Source organism: Gallus gallus, chromosome Z, assembly GCF_016699485.2.
Source record: "Gallus gallus isolate bGalGal1 chromosome Z, bGalGal1.mat.broiler.GRCg7b, whole genome shotgun sequence".
NCBI lineage: Eukaryota > Metazoa > Chordata > Aves > Galliformes > Phasianidae > Gallus > Gallus gallus.
The window spans coordinates 15,763,666-15,784,620 of record NC_052572.1 but is presented as its reverse complement, the minus strand read 5'-3'; the positions used below and the strand labels follow the sequence as shown (position 1 = coordinate 15,784,620).

At 35.8% G+C, this 20,955-nt stretch overlaps 1 long non-coding RNA gene across 1 annotated transcript; it reads left to right on the top strand.

The window, feature by feature from the left end:
- Positions 1–223: 223 nt before the first annotated feature.
- Positions 224–17,732, top strand: LOC107051937. The gene is made up of 4 exons (XR_005843046.1): positions 224–783; positions 5,255–5,305; positions 8,224–8,466; positions 13,316–17,732. It is a non-coding gene; the product is annotated as an uncharacterized LOC107051937 (long non-coding RNA).
- Positions 17,733–20,955: the final 3,223 nt, after the last annotated feature.

Genomic DNA, 20,955 nt, shown 5'->3' with positions numbered 1-20,955 from the left:
AGAGCAGTTTTGAATTGATTTAATTTAGCAGCATTTCCAGGAATCACAGCTGCAAGTCTGTAGTGACATGAAACTAACCATTCCCATGTAGTTTTACTAATTAGTGATAGTTTCAATACTTTTTTTTCCAAGTAAAAGTATTCATGAAGAATGACCCTTTAGCATCAATAGATAAATTATTTTTCAAAACATTTTAGCAGCTTATTCATGAAGTAGCTAAAACTTGATATTTCAAATAATTGCCAAAGGCCAAGATTCAACAAAGCATATTCTCAGTTTAAAGTGCTTATTTAAATCTGTTGACTTTACAGGACTCAGATATCTGCTTAAGGACATGCTTCAGTCAATGCATGGATTCCCAGTGGAGTCTCTGGCCTTGCTCTTACAGTTTCAACGATGCCTGTTGGGCATGGTGCCAATAAACTCAATCTTGAATACCCACTCAAGTCAAGAAGAACACTTGTCACTGATTTTACTGTGTGCAGAATGAGGCCATGTGCAGGGAAGCACAGCTCTCAGGTAGTGCCTGGTTCAGTGAAAAATACTCCATGCTTTTCCTCTTTGTGTGTGTGTGTGTGTGTATGTGTGTGTGTGTGTGTGTGTGTAATCGGAGATGATAATATAGGGAGAGGGTGGGTTCTTTGGTTTTGGTTGTTTTTTTTCCTCTCCTTCTCACCCTACACTTTTACGAGGAGTGAGTATCATTCTCATCATCTCAGTCTCAGGGTGGCTCATACTCTGCTGCACTCAGATGTCCTCTGCTACAACTAAACAACCCATGAGGTTTGTGGGACTTTTTTGTTTAGCTTCCAGATACATTAATTTCTTTTCATTCAAAGTCTATTTAAAGTATATTTGAAATAACCTAAAATAACTTTAACATTTCAATGTCATCAAAACTATAGTAATTATAAAAGTTGTTTCTGTGTATTTAAAAAAAAAAAAAAAAAAAAAAGAAAAACCTCTTCCATTTGAAGTAAAAAGTTCTATATATTCCTTATCAACAGTTTACTAGTTTTGCTTTTTGAAAACCCTGCTTTGGCTACTGATTTATTTTCTTTTTCTTTTACATGTGAGTCAAGATATTACTTTGCAACATCCAGATCCACTGACTGATGTTGTCTATTGGTGTTAAGGGCTGAGTTTTAATCTCAGTTTTTCCGTTGAGTTTTTATCTCCTTCTTTCTCTCCTCATTTTTAAAGTAGGTGTGATAACACCTTCTTAGAGGTATATATGAATTAACTAGCTAGGATAGATTTGTCTGTCCTGTTAAGTTCAGAAGAAGTTTTTTTACAGCTCGTAGAAAAAAAAAAATGCTATAGAAGCATGAAAAACAATGATCATGATTATTTCATAAAACAGATTATTTCAGATAACAGTCAAGTTATTTGCATTTAGAGAACTCTCAGTTTTAGACATGAGACTCATTTTTTAACCTTGTTTATAGTCTCCAAATGAATCTTGAGAATTTGTACATTAAAGGCAGGTTAAAGGAGTAAGCTGGATAACTGACTATCCAGTATTAGTAGTACCTTCGACTAAAACCACAATTTCCTGAATGAGGGAGGGTGTGAAAGCTGCTTCATCAGTATAAAAAGTAGCAATGATTTTTTATTAGTAAAAAAATACATATACTTTGCAGATATAACTTATCTACAAGTCAATATATGAAACTGCTTTTTTCTTTAACATTTTTAAGCCTAAATCTAAAGCACAAACTTAGCTCAATTGCATGCAAAAACTCAGAGAAGCAGAATGACTTTAAGAGCATTTATGTAAGCTGTTAAAAAATAGGCACTACTGAAATGTTTAATGAGAATTTTGAAGAAAATTAGGAACTTTCTGTTTGTTTGTTAATTGTTAGTAGTAGACTTGCTTATTTAATGCAGGAAAATACTGACAAGTAAAAGACAGGAAGAGGAGTGGAGAATTTATATATGATAGGATTCCATAAGATTGTATCCAAGTGAAGGGAAATCTTACAGCCAAATTATTAAACGTGTGGTGAACTGGTGCCTAAAGTTGGAATCAAAGCTTCTGACACGTTCTGGTAAACAAAAATTTCCCCTCACATCCACACAGCTCCCTGTCAGAGTTGGCGCAGTGGAAAAGCTTTTCCATTCCAGACACCTCAGAATATATTTGCTCTGTTTCTAGTTATCTATAATACAAGCAATACACATGGGCAAATTGGAGACAGATTAAATTTTATCTATTTTACATTACACTGGGGCAACTATGAGAGATTCTGAAGGTTGTTCTGAAACACTTCGCAGATGAAGTGACAGGTAGGAGAACACGTACTGAAGAGGTAAAAAATAATAAATGATATAAAGGAGCAAACACCTGTTTCTTTACTTACTCTTTCTCCAGATTCCTGTCCATCTTCCTTTTGATGTTTCCAGTTTCCTTTGGTAAATACCTACCTGTAATATATTCTTGCTGTACTATTGAAGTATTGAAAGATAAATCTCAAATGAATATTTTATGTGTAAAAGTTTCTGGGTTGTTTTATGACAGTTTGTCTCATATTTCTAATCTATACCTTCTGATTATTGCATTCGAAGTCTTTCATGCAGAATATCAGTGCACAGTTTATATGGGATAATCTCACTTTTTGAAGCATAAAATATCAGGCAACAGCATAGAAGCACATGGATTTTGAAGATATTCTGTGTAAGTGTGCAAAACAGTGGAAAGGGAAAAGGTGATCTTCATGAGAACAATGCAAACTAAGGGTTATAGTGATCTTTTGATAAGGAAGGGGGAAAAAAAAGAACAACAAAGGAAGCTTCTGGCCACTTACAACAGAATGTTAATAGCTTCATGTCACTTTAACTCTGACAGCTCTGAAGTGAAAGGGCTCTAATCTCTGTTTGTAATGTGCATAACTGAAGAGAAAAAGTAAGTATTCTTACTTAAGTCGTGGATAAGCATTAACAGTCTGAAAATGAAGAGAATGTTCTGTAACTTATTTTAAAGTCAGCGAATACCTTCCCCCAAGCCCTTGGATGATAGATATTTTTCTTGCTTTTGTAATAGCCCAAGTGATTTAAATGAAACTCTTCTCTCAGGACTGCTGAGCTCACAATTTATTGTTACACAGGGAATGTTAGTATTTACCTGCTCTGAATTTCAAGTGCTAATTCTAACACACACTTCCTAAGGATTATTTGACAATTTCCTAAACACAAGTTTGGAATATCTTTATTTTTCAAAATAAACTTTAAAGCACTGTATGGAAACAACTACAAAAAGCGTTTTCAATCAGTCACAAAAATTGAAGCTGGCACAAAAACTTTGATTGCTTAGGATCTCATTGTTTTCAGATGTTGATTCATAAAAACCTCATTTTGATTTTACACTCAAACCTGTGGAATAATATTTTAAAGGTATTAAAACACTCTAAAGTTTCCAGCTCAAACTTCATACTTCTTCTAAAGATTTCTCACAGAAATCTCACTTATGTTCAGGAGCATATAGGGCAGCCTATCTAAGATCACTGCATATGAAGGAACAAACTCCTTGCTTTTCTCTGATCACGTAGCTACACAAAGATATCATGCAAAAGGAAATGCAGTATTATTTTATTCACTTAAACCTAAATAACCACCAGGCATAGTTAATAGAAGTATACCACTAGATGCATTGCTGCATATGTATTTAAATCAGGTGATTTGAGCCAATAATTTTAATAACAGTAATAGTAATGATAATAATAATAATAACATAATACTTATATTATTGTTGTTATTATTTTTAATAAGTATTTTAAAATTCTTGAGACTTGTGATTTTGTTTTACCCTTATCTTGATTATTTTCTTAATCATGTTTTCCTCCTAATCATGCCTAACTGCATTCTCATCTGCCTCTGAAAGTTGCCTCTGTTCACACATATAAATATACCTTCAGCAAGAGAACTGTTCATTACATAATATTACATCCTTTGTCCTCTTAATTTACATATCTACCTCTTGACATTTCCAAGTAGTATGTCTCATAAATGTAATCTTCATATTAGGCTTGGCATTTCTTTAAATTTAGAGGGGATATATTACCTAAGTGTATGAGTTTGAAGAGACAGTGTATTCCATAAATAAAATTCAGTAAGTTCATTTTTATTGTGCCAAAAAACTGCATGATTTTTTTTTGTAGCTGAGTAATAAATTTAAAATCCTTGACATATTCATTTGATGAAAATTAAAATTCAAATAAACAAAAATCACATTTTATGATATTTCTGAGTTGAATAAAATTGACTATTTTACTGAATGAATTGAGTGATTTATTGAATAAATGATTATAAATTGAAGAGAACAAGAAAAACTTTCTAAAAACTTTCCTTAGTTTATGGGGAGGTTGTTTGTTTTTTGACCATCTATTCATTCCTGAACTATTTCATTTTAAAGACTGAATAACTGAATTTTTAACAAAAATGAATCAACAGGAAACAAACAAACAAAACAAACAAACAAACAAAAAACCCATTCATTCCATTAACCAATTTATCATTTCAACAGTTGTTTTCTCAGAGGTTTAGTCAATAACTTCTACCAGTCATAGAAACATACAATCATTAAGGTTGGAAAAGACCTCTAAGATCACCCTGAATCTCCCCTGGTGCAACTTGAGGCTATTCCCTCCCACCCTGTGATTGTTACTTGGGAGAACTGTCTCTTGTTTTCTTTGAAACCATTGAAAAATATATATTAGCCCATGTATTTTTCAGTTAATTGATATTATTCAAGTCAATTATAAGAAATTTACATATTCATGAATATCTAATGCAATTTTCATTTCTTCATTTTTTTTAATTAAAATTATTTAGGTCCTCATTAAAATTTAATTTAAAATAAACAATTCTTTAAAATATTCTGTATTTCTTTGAGTCAGACTAACAAGTATCAGGAAAGTTGTTTACCAGTTTCCATGCTGTTTGTTTGAATGTTGTCTTCTGTTTGAATTATACTGAATTTTTCATTACCCCAATATGAAAATAATTGAAAAGTTATTCAAAAATGCTAATGTATTTAATAATTCATTCTTTTATTTTTAAGCTTTCTTCAGCATATTTCTTGTGTTTAACTGCCCAAGGCAAATGCTTAAAATGCATTTCATGTTGGTAGATTTTAGATTATTAGAGTCACAGAGAGAAATATGCATAAGAGTTATGCTCTTAATTGTATTTTAACTTGGACAGTATTATTATTATTATTATTATTATAAAAAGTGTTTTTTATTTATCTTCATAGGTATGGGTGACTTGAAACTTGTTTAATCTTCAGTTACCAGGCATTTATTTGGTATGTTTTATGTCTAAACTGTACATTTTATGTGAGTATTGCTATGTTAACGTGCCAATGACTGTTGAATCAGATAGTCTTAAATTCTTATTTCAAAATCTATACACTGTAACACAGTGCAACTGTAAAGCATAATAAGCTTTCAGGAAGAATGCACTTATATTCAAAACAGAAATAACATTCACTTATTTTGATCTTATGACAATTAACCATGTATAGGGTTAAATTTCAGAAATAAGTTAGATTTTCTCATTTGTTCAGATTTTACTTATTGTTCTCCTTTTTCTTTTAGTCCTACTTTTGTTCATTAGATGCAGTAATATCTCCCTTGCCTGTGACAATTTCCATTAATATCTCGAAAGCAGCTATTAAGTATCATTACAAGAAAAGATTATAGAAGGATACTGCGTACAATAACAGTGAAGATAAAGACAATAGTCACATTTTCATTTATTTCTTTGTTCTAAAGATGTAAATCAAATTTCAGGATCTTTCAAGCATTCTTTCCTCTTTCAAAGCATTCTAAAAAGAACCTTCATCACCAAATAAATTCATCTCTTAGGATTATCTCAACAAAGTAAATAGTGCTCCTGTCAGAGATTTTTTTCAGCCTTGTGTCCTCTCAGAAAAATAATTGTCAGGAGAATAAAGAAATTTATTCAACTATATGCTTTTTAAATAGGTTTGGGGGGTTTTGTTTTTGTTGGGTTTTTTTTTTTTTTGGAAGGTGGGGGTGAAGATATGTTTTTAATAAAGCTATTAGTAGAGTAGAGATGCTTTGAAAGCATTTACCATTAAAAGCCAATTTGTCACATCATCTAAATATTTGGTCAGTCATATTTTAGAAAATTATCTAAACACATCTATGGGAAATTAAGTATATGTAATGGTCATTCTGATTCTCAACACTATGAAAGAAAATTATTAAATCAAAAACTTTCTGTACTGGAAATTTTGATAGCCTGACACCAAGAATCTTCTGACCTAGGATGAGTTGTATGTCTTTAAAAACAGCTAACACTTACATGTGAAGTCATTTATTCTTTGACTGCATTCAAGAACTGAAAAATAGGAATTGACTATTGGGTTATTGATGTGCTTTTATACAACCAATTTTGGATGCCATAGGTAAGAGTGTAAGTCCTTTGGAACCAATGGAAAGAGATAGTCAGCTCAGAAACAACATATCTTACCTAAAATAAAAAAAATCTTATTAAGGTACCTAGCCTTCCTAATCAGTTCTACAGGAAGAAAACATTTGTCCTCAGAAGAAATATAGTGTTCAGAGACAACAGTGTTTCTGAATAATTTCAAGCCTCTGTTCTGTTAACATGGAATAATTAATGGATACAAAGACAGAAAAATTACATACAAAGGCTTGTCCCTCATTCAGAAAATATTGCTTCCAGTATATTCCCAGTATCTTCTTAAAAAATAATAATAATGTACTTTCTCAACAAAGCAAAATTTCCACAAAATAGTATTTTTAGAAAATTTGATAAAGGGATGCTATTTCTATGTGTCTTGGAAGAAGATACTTGGACATCTTTCAGTTTTTCAAGGTAGAAATACTTGTCTTCAATTAATTCCATGATAACGTGATCTCGCCAGATAAGAGGAAAGTTTGAGTTAAGCTATTTCAACAGTTTTTAATTTTGGCTATATTCAGAGTATCATAGGCGATGGAAGTGGCATTTCAAGATCATCTAGTCCATCCCCTCACTAAAACATTTTCCCTATATTAGACTGCAAAAAAAAAGTGTCCAGGTGGGTTTTTAGTATCTCCAGAGGAAACTGTACTTCTCCAGGCAGCCTGTTCCAGTGCTCTGCTCCAGCTTCTCCTCATGTTCGTATGGAACTCCCTGTATTGTAGTCTGTGCCCACTGCTCCTTTTTCTATCACTGGGCACTGTTGAAAACAGCCTGGCTTCATCCACTTGTCTCTGTATATTTATAAGTACTGATTGATTAGATTTCCTCACAGTCTTCTCCACACTGAACTCTCCCAGGTCTCTCAGCCCTTCCTCATATGGGAAATGCTCCAGGTCATGTGTGTAGCTCTCCACTGGACTCTCTCTAGAAGTTCCCAGTCTTTCTTGAACAGAGGGGCCCACATCTGGACACAGTACTCCTGATGAGGCCTCACCAGGAAAGAGTAGAGGGGAAGGATCACCTTCCTTAACCTGCTTGCCACACTCTTTTTAATGCCTATCAGGATAACATTGGCCTTCTGGCCACCAGAGCACATTGCTGGCTCACAGTCAAACTGTTGTCCACCAGGACACTAAGGCCCTTCTCCACAGAACTCCTTTCCAACAAGTCGTCCCCTAACCTGCACTGGTACATGAGGTTATTCCTCCCCATGTGCAGGACTCCATTCTTTCCCTTGTTGAACTTCATAAGATTCCTCTTTGCCCAAATCTCCTGCTTGTCCAGGTCTAGCTGAATGACAGTCAGTCCTCCCAGCTTAGTATCATCAGCAAACTTGTTGAGGGTGTATTCTATCCCTTTATCCAGGTTACTGATGAAAATGTTGTACATGTGTTAACCTAGTAGCAACACCTGGGGAATACTAATAGCTACAGGCCTCAAAGTAGACTCTGTGCCACTGATCACAACCCTCTGAGCTCTGTCTGTCAGCCACTTCTAAATCCACCTCACTGTCCATTCATCTGTTCCACAATTGCTAAGCTTATCTAAGAGGATGTTATGTCAGGCAGTGTCAAAAGCCATGCTGATGTCAAGGTAGACAGCATCCAATGCTCGCCTCTCATCTACCCATCTGGTCATGACATTATAAAAGGCTACCTGATTGTTCAAGTATAATTTAACCCTGGTGAATCTATGTTGACTACTCCTCATAACCTTCTTTTCTTTCACTTGCTTGGAAATGATGTCCTGAATAATATGTTCCTTCAGCTTCCCAGGGATGAAGGTGAGACTGACTGACCAATGGTTTCCTGGCTCCTTCATCTTGCCATTTTTGAAGACTGGAGTCCTCAGGCAACTCTCCTGTTCTCCATGACCTTTCATAGGTGACAGAGAGTAGTTCAGCAACCACTTCTGATAGATTCCTCAGCAGTCATGGGTGCATTCCATTGTGTTCAGTGGATTTGTGTGTGTTCAGTTTGCCTAGACAATCTCTAACCAGATTCTCCTTGGGTAAGTTCTTCTTTCCTTAGACTCTCTCTTTTATTTCCATGGTCCCAGATTCCTGACTTTTAGCAGTTTTAGTAGTAAAGACTGAAGCAAAGGAGGTGTTCAGTAAATCTGCCTTCTCAGTGTATTCCTTTACAAGGGCATCCACCCCCCTGATTCTACCCACGTGCAGCTCACAGCATCATTCATGCCCACATGAATGAGTGACAGTGGAGAGTAGTCCGTGCTCTTCATAAACTGTGGCACCCTCTCAGCAGTGTACCAGATCCTGGCTCCCAGGAGGCAGCACTCAAAACTCTGTCAGGCCAGAAGAGGGGAGCCTCTGTGCCTTTTAAAAAGGTGTCAACCACTATGAGCATGCAGCGTTTCTTTTTATAATATCTACTGCAGTCTGCCGATATGGTTTCTTCTTGCAGATTTTCATGAGTCAGCAGTGTGCACTTGCAGCCTGGAAGGCCAACTTTATCCCGAGCTGCATCAAAATAAGGGTGACCACTAGGGTGAGGAAGGAGATTGTCTGCCTTTCAGCCCTCATGAGGTTTCATCTGGAGTACTGCACCTAGGACTGGGGCCTTCTGCACACAAAAAAAGTTGTGGAATTGTTGGAGTGGCTCCAGAGGAGGGCATGAGAAATGTATTTGAGACACCATGTTATTTCCACTCCATACCTGAGAAAACCACATTCAGGATTCAGCTAGAAGGGAATAATGAATATAACTAACAATTTCACAGCCTAATTACAATTACCTGTACAAGAGATTCTGCTATATAGGCAAGAGTGCTATCCATACCAGCATTGCAGTGGGAATGAACAGGATAGAATGACAAGAGCTGCAGCCCATGGGACGTAGTATCCGTGTGCCTGAGAATGACAGGAGCAGCACTTCTTGCACTACCACCACTTCTCTTGTCCCAGCCTAGCACACAGTTTAGGTGGGATGCGAGTGTCTGGACTTGGGTAATATATCTTCACATATATTTGTTGTAGGCCTTAAGTTCTCTACTGAGTATTTGTTTGCTAAGTTGTCCAAATCCACCCCAAATCGTGATTTTCAAACTTTTTGCTAAGCTCTCTAATTTTCATGGTTTCAATTCAGTATGTTGTAATTTATTTTCCATGCATTTAAACAGGAGCGGTGATATTTGGTTCCAGTCCCAGATCAGATTCAGTAAGTTTACACTTGCACGTCTTCAGTGGGTTGCACTTGTCTATTAGCCAAGGGCCCACCCAGACACTGTATTACACCACACTATCCTCAAAAAGACAAAGAGAAAATAAGATGTAAAAGTAAAGGATGAGGGGGATCGCATACCAATCACCATCACAGGCAATACAGACTCAACTTGGCGAAATTAATTTATTGCCAATTAGAATACATCTGGATAGTGAGAAACAAATACAGAAACTAAAATTCCTTGTATTAAAAGAGCTAAATTAAAACAGTGTCAGTACAGCCTCCTACTTCCCAAGGTACCAGTAGGCAGTAAGATATGCAGGGTATGAACCCCTCTATGGTGTTTATGCTGATCATTAAGAAAGGGAGAAAAAGTGAAAGGAAGAAAAGAGTAGAAACAATGCAAAGATATAAATTAACAGAAAAAGTCGTTTGAGAATGTTATCATTTTCTTTATTCTATCACCATTCCATTTTAGTTTTGGAGGCAGATGACCCTTCTGATCTGCACCATTGTCTTCTGACCAAAAATCTGTCAGTGACTAAACTTTGGTCACATAAAATCCATTTTTACTTTCAGTTTGCTTCATTAAATCCCTGCTTTGCAGGTTCTTTCACCCATATCTTCACATACATGCACATACCTTCTTAACAACTTACTCAACAGTTTTTCTAATACCTGTGTAATTTATAATTTTTCATAGACCTTTAGAGTCTTATTATCATAGAAGTGCTGGACTTGAAAAGGACCTTAAAGATCACTGAGCTCCAATCCCCTTGCTGTTGGCAGGATTGCCAACCACTAAATCAAGCACTAGATCAAGTTGCCCAGGGTCCCATCCAACCTGGCCTTGCAGTACCTTGCACACCTCACACTTCTGGTGTGCTCATTCAAAACACACAAAAAAAGCACTTTTATATCTCCCAGTAATTTGGCACGCTGAATATGTTTCCTGTAAAGGATCCAGGATTTCAAATAGTTAAATATAACTTTAGCACTTTTTCTTGGCTGTGTAGCACTGTTGTAACTCAGTTATTTGAACATATACAGTAGAACTTTGTGTGTTTTGTAAGCTTCTGAAACATAGAATTTGGGCATCTCTGTGGTTAGGACCCAAACTGCATGGATTGCTAATGATCTAGTGCTGGGCCTGGATACATGTATTGCTCTTAAGCCAATGTCTCAACATCTCTATAGAAAATCGAATCTTGAATTGATTGATAAACTTAAAAATATGTTGCAAAAGTTCAGTTGTTCAGTTTTTCACTTTATCCTTGGTGTTCCCTCCTGACCCCCCTAACCCCCCCCCCCCCCCCCCCCAAAAAAAAAAGTTAAAAAAGAAAAAGAAAAGAAGAAAAAAGGCATTATTTTCCATGTCAGCCTTCTAGATGATTAAAATGCAGTCAGACTGAGAAGGCCAACTTGGGAAATATAATAATAATGACTGTTGGTCTGAGGTTAAATAAGCCAAAGGGTTTCAGTCAGAGCTTCTGGCAATTACTATTATATCCCTGCACATGAGACATCCAGAATCATTGCTGCTTTTGAAATAAGTCTGTCATGGAGAACTACACTGCATGTCTTCACTGACATTTATGGTCATACTGTTTCCATTCAGAAACTTGATTTGGAGAGGAACAGTGTTTCCATGAAATTATTAGTAATGCTTCCTAAACATGTAAACAAGTTACATGTTTGCTGTATCACCTACAAAACATACTTGAAATTACATGCTCAAGTTATACTATATCAATTTTGTAGTAAAAAAAAAAAAAAAAAAAAAAAAAGGTTGCATTAATCCAGAATTTGTTTTCAGTTGCACTAACATGAGCCAAGAATAAATATTTTGTATTCATCAAAGTTACTCAGATTCGTGCCAATGTAAAGGGAGAACAAAGTGTGATTTTGTGTTTGGAGCTTGTTCACATGCTTCTGCCTGCTATCACAGCATACAAAATGTAAAACCAGAGCATTTCATGGAATACAATCCACTTTTGTTCAACTGTAAAGTAGAATTCTTTGTTGATATAAAGGTGAGCAAATGGTCACTCCAAACATCATAAATATTAATTCAAGCAGCTAAAATATATTCAGGAGTTGAAATGAAATCCTCCTATTATCATGAAAACTCTAAATTTTTTTATATAAGTCTGTAAGTAATACTTCAGGGAATATAGAGAATTGAAAGCAGGCATTTTCTCAGTCACAAGCATAGACTGCATATCATCTCTGAAAAATCAACTAATGATCGTGTATTTTTTGGTGTTTTGCTCAGGAAGGTTTTTGTTTATTCTCACTGGCATGCTGCTGTCCTCTGTTATAATTTACAAGTACGCAAGCAGTCTAGTATATTCTTGTTTGAGAAACTTCCGTACCTATTGGCAATTTTCATCAGTCACACTGTGTGATTTCACTCATATATTGTCCTTAGCAAGTACTTCTAAGGAGGAAGGATTTTCAAGTTCGCATAAAAGGAGATACTAACTGCAACATGCTGTGTCTGATGGCAGCATTAAACTTAGCTGTGTTCCCCTTTGGACTGTCAGCACAGGTGTTCCTTTGTTAGCATGGTCCTTTCCAAATGTTTTAGCTCTTTGACAGAGATAACGTGTCTGGAAGCAGATTTTGCTGCTGAGAATGATGCTGCTTTTCAAGGTTAAACACAATTCTTTTTATGTAAATGCATATGTGAATAAGGAAAAATTAGCATGCAAGCAACAGGTGGAAAGGAAAAGGTGGGTCAGGATGGAGGAGCTTTATTCCCTTAGCAATAATCATTATACTTCGTACACTTTGCTCCATCAGATATCACCTTTTCTCTAGAATGATACATAGTGCAACAATTAAAACTCTAATTGTATGAGTCTTCAGGCAAATAAATGAAACAAAGAATTATTCTTAGAAAAGCTAAAGAATCTGTTTCATGTCCTATCAATCTAAATTTTATTCCAGAAACCTGTAGCAAAAATCTATGCTAACTATGAGCAGAACAGCAGTAACACTCCTACAAAGCTATAGTAACAAACATATCCACGAAACAGTAGGACCTACAAAGTGTTCTTTTTCTCAGCCTTTTTACCTAAGTGTTATTACCCTGGTGTACACATAAGAACACAATAGCATAGTGCAATGTCCTTTATTACAGGGACAGGAAGACAAAATAAAAAACCATGTTAGATGACACCATGAAATACATTCAAATCAAGTCTAATAGTTTTCCTTATGACTAGAGATGAGATATAATCCAGGGAAGCCATATATTTTTTAAAGGTATTCTTTTGTAAAATTGCAATATTAAAAAAAAAAAAAAAAAAAAGCAACAACCTATGAGTCATAAATTAATGTATCAACTATGTAATTTCCATGTAAACCAAAGACTATGCCAACAACATTAGAACAACATTAGTATCAGCTCTAGGGCTTTTTTCAAAACAATTACAGATACATTCAAATATTACTTTACAGAATCAAACATTAACAGAAATGAATAGCCATTTTGTCTTGAAATAAGTCCAGTTTGTAATTACCTCATCTAAATAATAATCAAATTACTATTTGTGCAACTTTTTGTAGGAAGGTTTTCTTTTCTAAGAAGAAAGCTGACTGCTATCTTTTCTGCTGCAGTAAACATCAAACATTTCAGCTTCTTGTTTGCTTTTTTCTTCTGCATCATATAGGGAAAAGTGGAGATGAGAAGAAAATCAAACAGACAGAAAATTCTGTACTTGCCAGAATTTTATTTTCCACTGACACATTTTTCATCTTAGGACAAGCACTGCTACCTGAATAACCAAGGTTAGTAAGGCCCAAAAGAAAAGATGGAAATGAAAGCTATCCTCAACACTGACCATGCTGTCTCCGCTACTGGCTTGAGAGGCTGCTCTCCAGAGAACTTTGGTGGCCCCATCTAGGGCATCTCATGGACACCGCACAAGTTCTGCAAGCTGGCACACATATCCTCAAAGGCAAGACTGGGAACCATAAGTCCCTTCTGTCCCACACACAGACGTTGTTCTCGTTTATTTTCTGTCTCTATTCCTGTTTCTCTCATAGAAAATCTTCTAGTGGAGTGATGCTTCCCTTATACTGATTCAGTCTGCATGGCTGTGTCAAAAGTTATCAGGGGAGGTAGAGAGACCAGGGACTTTATGGAATAAAAAGGAATGAGAAGGGCATGCCCTGGCTGAATTTGTGATCTGGAGGCAAATGGGCACGGAAACCAGAACAAGACAGGACCCTGAACTTCAGGAGAGTGAACTTTCAGCTGTTTAAGGAATAACTGAATAGGATTCCCCAGGGAAGCTGTCTTAAGGGACAAAGGAGTGGAGCAGAGCTGGCACTGCTTTAAGGATGCCTTTCTGAAAGCACAAGAGCTCTCCATGTCCCCATGTCCCAGCATAAGAAATCAAGCTAAGGAGGCAGGAAACCAGCATGACTGGGCAAGGATCTTCTGGTCAAACTGAAGGAAAAGAAGGACAAGTACAGGCAGTGGAGGCAAGGACATGTCAGTGAAGAACACAGGAATGCCATCTAGACATGCAGAGTTGGGATCAGGAAAACCAAGGTGCGTGTGGAACTGAACTTAGTGAGGTACGCTGATCAGAAGAGACTGACCAAGGAGATCATACCCTCTGTGATAAAAGAGAATGGAGAACTGGATTCAAAAGACTTGGGGAAGGCTGAGGTACACAATAAGTTCTTTGCCTTAGTCTTCACTGACAGTCAGGCATTCCACATCCTTCATGTTCCTGAAACTATACGAGGGGTATGGGGAAGGAAAATCCCTCCAACTGTATGAGAAGGGGACATCTGAGACCACCAGATGAGACTGAACCTGCACAAGTCTGTGGGGCCAGATAACAAGCATCACAGGGTTCTGAAGGAGTCAGCTGATGTAGTGGCCAAGCCACTATCATATTTTAAAAGTCATGGCTATCAGGCAAAGTTTCCCAGTGACTGAAAAAAAGGAAAAAAACCACTCCCATTAAAAAAAAAAAAAAAAGTAGAAAGAAAGACCTAGGGAACTACAGGCTGATCAGCCTCACATTTGTGCCTGGGAAGATCATGGAGCAGATGTGGAAGAGATGTTAAGGCACACGTGAGATGAAGAGGTGATCCAAGATAGCCAGCATAGCTTCATCAAAGACAGACTGTGCCTGACCAATCTGGTGGCCTTCTATAGTGGAACAGTGGCATCAGTGGTCAAAGAAAAGGCAACTGATGTCTTCATATTGGACTTCTTGAAAGACTTTTGATGTCACACCACCTGAACTCTAAATTGGAGAGAGATGGATTTGAAGGCTGGACTACCTGATCATAAGATATGTCCCTCTTCCCAATTCTATGCATGTAGTGGTCATGGTATGCGCAAGGCCAAAAGAAAGGATTAATGAAAATCTGTTTTCTGGAGCTGGTTAGATGTTCCCTCCATTTCCCAGTCCACTAAAGAAAAAAACGTCACTTTTTGTTGAGCCTTTTCTTTTCATGATTCCAGTTCATTGAAATGTCTCACAGAAAACTCTGTTTCAGTGCAGTTTTTAAAATATAAAGTGAACATGACAGAATGGAATTCAACTTAATCCTCTCTTCTTCCTTTAATATTTATAACTTTTATGAATCTCGGTGTTAAATAATTAATTTGCTATGAATAATATTAACTTCTCTCTGGATGCCGATCATTTTAGCAAACGGTAAAAAGCTAGTTGCTTTGACATTGGAGTTCTCTCTCTGAACTTCATCCTGTGCATTGTTCTTCCTCTGTGGAAGGGGGCAGTGGAGCTGACTGCAATTGTCTATCCTTACTCACTAGACTGATTTTGAAGCCTGAGGTTTCTTTTTCTTTTCCTGGAATATTTCAGCATTAAAAAGAAAAAAGATTTTTGTTAAGTGAAAAGAGATTTCAGATGTTTCGCTTTCTCTACTGGAAGAGGTATAAGTGAAATAATGATCATCGTCTTTCAGAAATAAGAACTTTTGAAGTATCAGAATATAAACAAAGACAGAAATATCTAGTTTGGCTATTTTCCTTTGAAAATAATCAGGAATTTTGTTTAGCCCCTTATTTAATGTGATCTTAGCAACAATTCAGATGAATAATTGGACCTGAAATTTGTTTAAATGCACAATATACTAGGAAAAAAAGGCTGATATGCACAGTAACATTATGATGAAGTAACACAAAATTATATTTGATTTAAGGTTATCGACATCTCACTGGGCTGTACATTTTAAACCACATTGGCATGATGGAACAGAAGTTGAGAATTGCTAATTGCAACAAATAATATTTTATGCCTGCCTGCACATGTATGATGATTGTTAAAAGAGATCTCATGTATCCCTCGGTTTCCTAAGATATTGTTTTAGCCTCAGTTAAACGCAGTATCTAATTGCCAATTGCAATGCATTATGTTTATATAATATGATACTTATTTTTTCCACTTGAGCAGATAGAGTGGGTATCTATTTATATTATCATAATGTTTGAGTCAGTAGAGGCTGATTAGTTACACTGAAAACTGGCAAAAGCAAATGCAATCTCCTGAATAAAAATCGGCACATTTTGTGGTATGTGAATGCAAACAGGCAAACAAGAAGGGAAATGTGTTCTTCTATATTAAAGTCCTGGTAGTCTTCTGATAGAGCCTATTTAAACCAATAAAACTGTAAAATGTGAAATTCATCCAAATTTGTCTTTTTTCCCTTCCCAGATAACTGATGATCTTGGCATTGCTTAGCAATAAATAGACACAGAGATACAGCCCTTAGCTGAACACTGTGTTATTTCATTTTGCAAGGTACACATAAAGTGCATCCCTGTTACCACATTTGATAGAGTTCATTTGGGTGAAGAGGCTCTGCGTTGGATGAGCTGTGTATTCCACTAATGAGTATTTTCTATATATTGCTTCTTATGAAGAACTGACAGCCTTGTAATAATCTGTTTTGACAGTATTTTCCTAGAAATATTGTGTTAAATATTTTTAGACATGAGGGATCATGGACATATGGATATAGTGGTGTGTGCCTTTCTAATTATATGCATTATACAATTTGCCATTGTTGGAGACTGTTGTACCATCTTTCATTCATTTAATAATGCTTTTGCAAATTGGCAGATAGCATTTGGGCTAAAATACACACAGGGTTTTTGCAGGAATAAAACATGCTCTGCCTTTTCTCTAGTGTAGAGCAATTTGTCAAGTAATTAGCCAACCTAATTAAATTTTTGTAGCACTAATCAAACGAATATGCTAAAATTTTCTTTGCACAGCCAGTTTGCTGTCTGCTTGCATTTAACTTGATGGTTTGAAAGAGGCCCTACTATGTCTGCCACTCCACTTAATCACCTCATTTGCATTTTATATTGGTAAATTAAATTAAGCACCAGTGGCTTTTAGTATGATTGACTATGGTCAGGGCTGTTCAGATGGGACTTTTTCACAGAAAATTAGGCACATTTTAATATAAGTGAGTCTGTGCTTTCAGCATTCAGCAAACTACATTCACTCAGCTAATTAAAAGTGCTTGTTGCTTTTTGCCAATGTATGATAGATTTATCCAGCTGGTGTGTCCATTTTCTTTTGCATAATTTCTTGATGGAAGTTTTTTATCTTTATACATAATAAGATTGTCGAAACAACACTTCAAACCAATTTGAAAGAACTATATAAATAATATTTTGCAGAAGCTATTTACTTTGAAAGAAATACACTTGCTGCTCAGCAAACTGATTAGGCTATATATCTTTGTTTTTACATCCTTCTACAGCATAATCCTTGACACTAGGAAATTTTCAGCTTTCACTGACCCAGAACACATCCCTTTCACAAAATCATGGTGAAAAGATGCTGACGAGTACCCCTAACCTTTCTCTCGTGGTGCAGAGTTTGATCCTCCTGCAGAGCAGGTCACAATTCTGACCCAAACTCTTACAGATTAAATTGCTTATGGAATAAATTTATTAAATCTATCAGGTATAAGTGTTCTTTCATTATTTATTATCTCAAAGAATACTTTTCCATACGTAAAGCATTGCCTGCAATGGAAATGGACATTTTTCAGACAGTATGAACACAAATATAAAAATGCATTGCCTGATGAGCTGAAGTTCACATATGTGCCAATAGCCACAAAATAGAAAAGCAAACATATTTCAAAAAAATATATATCTCAAGCTTTTGTCAGATTTTGGGAAGAGATTGACTGGCTTTAAATTGGTAGTACAACAACAAACAAAAAAATGAAGGATTAGAAGATGTGACCTCCTTTTCATAACAGAATTAAATTCACACAATGTCACTTACTTCCTTGTGTATATATGCCCATAATTCTATCATAAAAGGACTGATATAACAAAGAAAATCATGCTGCTGACTAAGACCTGACATGAAACAACATAGGTGACAAAAAGATCATTTTATTCCCAGCCAGTAAAATATCTGGTAATTATCTGGCCCCAAAGTACTTTCAACAGGCTCGTTCTTCCCCTTTGCTGGAGTGGTAAAGAGCCATTGGTTTGGCCAGAAGTATGAAGGTTTTGATGGAAGGGCAAAGTCTGCACTTTCTTTAGACAGTTGATAGAAATGATTGGCAGCAGGTGAGGTAAGCAATGAAAGATTCCGCTGCAGAAACCTCAGTGAATTTGTCAGAGAATTGAACAGAAATTTTAACATAAAATGCAAGAGGTTTATACAGGGATCCGAAGAAAATTCTGCCCTCCAAATGGCAAGACTTTTTGCTGAGGTAGCTGCAGACTGCTCAGACAGTTCTGTCAATAGAGCTGTGACAGAAGTAATTTAAGAGAGGGAAAGAGGGCTATCTTAAACTGTCGTAGCTATTTGTTAAGTAAGCATGTGTCTAAATCTTTAGTCATGCAATTAGTCTCATTGATCCAGACTAAAGACTCACATAAAGAGGACTGAATTTTTTGCATCAGGTCCTTCTGGATGAATTCTTTGGGGGAGAAAGAAGAATAGTGTTAAAAGAAATATGATGAAAAGAATAGAAAAGAATGGTAGAAATATAAGAATTTTTTTTTTTTTTTTATGTTCAGGTAAATACAATACAATAATGCACCTAACTGTAGTGCTCTAAAAGAGGGACTTCGTTTAAAAATGAGATTTGCATCCATCACCATTAGAGTTTGCACTGTGCTACACGTTGAACTTCTTGAGGGCTTTCAGAAGATTTCTCTGTAAACATTCTTCTGCAATCTTCAAAATATTATAAATTAAGGACTATATCATATCACTCTCCCTAAAGTGGGAAAGTATCCTTGGACATGGAAATAGTGATTTAGCTGTAGAAATGATGTGGGGGAAAAAAATTAAAAGCCATCTAGGTCTCAGAAGAGAAGCTCAAGCTGAGCCCTGGGCTCACAGCGTATAAATATAACAGACGTCTAAGTACTGTCATGCAGCTTTAATTAAACATAGTCAGAACCTCCTTGCTCTAAGCTTATAGAGATTATCATAAGAACTTGGTCTTGTTCTGGCCTAAACCTACCTCAGTCCAAAAGGCAGTGGTTTATGCACTGTGTATTTTGGTACTAGGATGAAATAAAGAAACCTATGTTATATCTTATAGATACAGCTCATTTATCTGAGATAATAGGATGAATTCCCTTTCCTATATCTTACTGTGCATCAACTGATTTGATAATAAAGTCTCTTCTTTAAAGCTCATCACCATCTTTAATAGTGGCATGGTGGCACAATATGGTTCAAAGGGCTATTCTGATTTATGTTTATTATTTATATTCTCATTTATGTGTGTAAATGCTCTCATTTCAAAAATCCTCAGAGGTGTTCAACCACCTTGTAACAATTAGAGAAGAATTCTGAAGAAGCTAACAATTCTGTATTATCCCCTGAATTAAAAAAAAAAGCCCTACATATACTTTCCTACTTTCAGATTCCAAAGTAACAACTCTGTCATTCACCTCTCAGTTTCCCATCTCAAACAAACAAACAAACAAACAAATAAATAAATTATTTATTCATATAATTCCTATGACTGTAAAGAAATCACAAAGAATTTGTGACCCTCTATGGTTATTTTTGTTTATTTAATCAGGAAATGTCAACCTATGATATTTTACCAGATACCACACTTCAACAGTTTGTGAATATTTATTAGTCTGATAACTTACCTAAAAGTCTCTTTTATTTTGTGTGGATTATCCTGTGGATGAGAATCCAATTCAGTAGCCTTTCTTCATAAAGTCTACTAGAGTTTAAACCCTGATCCTTGTGTCCCAAATTTACTATAAGCATAGAAATGAGCTACAAATACTTTCTGCATAATAATATGACATTTATTGCAATTCTCTGCTAACTCATATGTTAGACTAACATATGCTAACTCACATGTTAGAGTTAAGAAGACAGATTTCCATCTCTCAGCATAATTTGGAAGATATAAGGATCTATCTGAATTTGGTCTCATATTTTCTGGCATTAATTTCCACTTATTCAGTTACTCATTTAATATGAATTCTGAACTCTTCAGGAACTTTAAAGAGTGCAGCCCTGTTGACTTCAACATAAGCTTATTCTGTATCGTATTAACAGATCAAGCATTCAGTGAGAGCCAGCTGATAGCTGGAAATTTGCTTCCTATTCCCTATTATCCCCATGAAAACAACCTTCTAGTACAGCTTTCTGTAGTGATTTCTACCCCTTCTCTCAGCTAAGGATATGCTTGTCTGTTTTGGAGGGTTTTCTGAGTTTATGATGAGAAGAAAGAGTTTAAATCTTAAAATGCTAAAGTTTTCTCCCTCTCTTTCCTTATAATCTTACATGGAAACAAATTTCAGCTCTGTACCGTTCAGTGATTATTCCACAGTTACCAGACAACAGAAAGTTTGTTTTAGTAAAATACTGTAGGTCAAAGTCCTGAAAAGCCAGAACAGCTCCGTTTAAACGGTATAACAAATATCTTTAAAGTTTGCTGTGTTATCCTCAAGGTTTAAATGTCCACCACTGTGGCAGTAAAAGACTACTCGACTGTTAAATGTAGCAGTTGTATGTGCCTGGATATTTCAGTGCCTGGAGGAGAAAGCTTTCAGAAACATAACCTGTCTTTTTCATTATAAAAGTCTACACTCAGAAAGTTAAAAATGAGAGGTATGTTATTCATCAGAGTGAAGTTCTGTTTCCTTGTAAAAACTATGTATTCTTATTTAGTTTTTTTGGTCTCCAATCTTTGTGTCTGCCATTCAGGAAGAAACATTGCTTCCAATATCTGTTGAGGAAGGGACTGCTTTTAATTTTTTTTTAATACAAATTTTATGCTGCAATCTTTATTCAGATTT